Source organism: Lepidochelys kempii, chromosome 6 (assembly GCF_965140265.1).
Source record: "Lepidochelys kempii isolate rLepKem1 chromosome 6, rLepKem1.hap2, whole genome shotgun sequence".
Lineage (NCBI taxonomy): Eukaryota > Metazoa > Chordata > Testudines > Cheloniidae > Lepidochelys > Lepidochelys kempii.
In genome coordinates this window covers 9,944,870-9,947,252 of record NC_133261.1, presented here as the reverse complement: position 1 = coordinate 9,947,252, position 2,383 = coordinate 9,944,870, and positions in this window count along the sequence as shown.

The following is a 2,383-nucleotide window of genomic DNA, read 5'->3' as shown; positions in this document are numbered from 1 at the left end:
ATTAAGTGTTTCTTGATTGGGCACTTAACTCGCAAATTCCTTTCTTAAGAAGCTGACCAAATGCCTTACTAAGGCTACTCAAAATCAAACAAGTATTCATAGTTTCAAATACAAAAATGATACATGCATACAAATAGGATGAATATACTCAGTAGATCATAACCATTGCAGAGATATGTTACATGGCATATGTAGCATAAAACATATTCCAGTTATGTCATTGTAGCGGGGTGGACACCCACTCAACGCCAGAGAGGTTAAAACAGCCCTGAGAGAGGGCTGCTGCAGAAGAAAGGCAGCAGGGCTGATTGGGGAAGCAGCCTCAGCTGGGGGGGGCCATGCCCCAATCAGGGCCCAGCTGGCTCTATAAAGGCTGTAAGCCAGAAGCCCAGAGAGACTCTCTCTAGCTTCTGAGAAGGAGGGACCTGGCTGCGGCGACCTAAGCAGAGTACCCAGATTAGAGCAGGGCTGGGGAAGGGCCTGAGGAGCTGGGGAGCTCCAGCCAGGAAAGCCCCAGTCTGCAGCCTAGCATTAGGCCCAACAGGTACTGGAGTTGCAGGGGACAGCCCAAGGTTAGACAGAGGCAGCAGGTCCAAACCCAGCCTGGCCTGTGATGAGTGGCTCATACTGCAGTCTGTCCCAGGGCGTGGAGGCTAACTGGTGACTGGAAGGAGCCTACAACTGAGGCGAGGTAGGGATAGTGGGTGGGGGGTTCCCCTGGGAGAGGGAGACCCAGAACTGTGGGGTACTGCCAAGGGGAAGCACACAGTGAAAGGGGCACCGGGGTCCTGGGAGGGACACGGGAGCCAGCAGTAAGGCGAGACACTGGCCTGAAGAAGGTCCTCTTGAGGCTGGTGAGCTAATTCCTGGAGATGACCAGCAGGGGCCGCCGCCGGTGAGTCTGTGCCTGGTTACAGTCATATATACATTCGTAAGCATATTTCCGTAAAGCATTATGGGGTGCAATGTCACATGGTGGTTGTGATTACAACTTGAATACATTTCATTCAGACTGTAAAAGGAAACCCTGGGCAGACTAGGAAGTGACTAAAGACCAGGAACTGAGAATTTATCCAAGGATATTTCAGTCACTGTCATTTTCCCAAGGGGAATCAAGTTCATCCTCCTGCCCTGCCCCAACACACAATCATCCGGCTAGGCTGAATGCACAAGAGCAGTTTGGGTGCTCTAAAACCCGTCTCACTGTACTTTTGTACACTAAGTATTCCCTAAAATGTATCCCAAAAGCCTCCAGCCCAAGACAGAACTTTGATTTAGAAAACTCACAAGGCTCTGTACTAGGTGCACCAGGGAAGACACATCAGCAGGATGGGAAATGGGGGAGAAGGGCAGTTTCCAACATTATTCTTGGGCATCCTTTTTCATTTTACATAGTTCTAGAAAGAGAAGGAGAGAACAATCCCTGTGGACTAAAACTAATGACGATTTACTATATGGAGCACTTTATGAATGCTTGTCACGGCCCTCCAAGGTCTTTGTTATGGTGCAAGGAGACCAGAGGCCAAGTGACCAGCTCAGCTTTACAGAGGGGGAAGCAGAGGTGTTGAGTGCGGCTGGAAGACTTGCTATTTAAAAAAACAAGAGCTGCTTTGAAAAAAATGTCGTGATATTTTATCATTAAGGAGGCACAAAATGAACCCACCAGCCCTCTACCAAGAGGATGGATGGGAATTTAGGAACTTTAATGAGACTAACTGGGAAACACACTTCTCTAGGACCTGAAAGCCCATAGTAGGCTTGAGGAATGACTGTGGGTGAGCATACACCATGGGCTGCTTAGATTAATTACGTCACGGCAGTGATGACATAGGCCTTATAGCACTGAAGTGCCTGAACTTCTTGTCTTTCCTGAATGGCACAGACATTATGTCACACTGCTTAGTGGACACAGCATTCCGACAGCGGTCACGCCAGTGCCAAACACTGAGAGAATAGAACCCCTTTACTCCCATGTGAGAGTCCTGTTTACACATCTCTGGCATGCCAGGGTACAATCCAGGCTAATGAGCAGCTCTGTCACCCCCCGGCCCTGCAGCCTTGGGTGTCTTACAAAGTCTCGCCAAAATAATTCCCACCTGGGCCACTCACAAATAGCCTAAGAGCATGCAAGCCAGCCCTGAGTGTCAGTGTGTAACTGCAGCCTGTCAACCACACCTGGGTTACACTCTGGCTCTCACCAGCCTGGGTTATACAGCAGGGTGACCCCAACACACACCCAGTCTTAGATTTTCTCCCAGAAATCTATGTCCTGTACTGCCCAGCCCTCTCCTGGACACTACAAATTATATTAAGTCCATTATTCCTGTAAGATTATTCCTGTGCACACAATTTACCACCTCAAAACAGAGTTACCCAGATACTT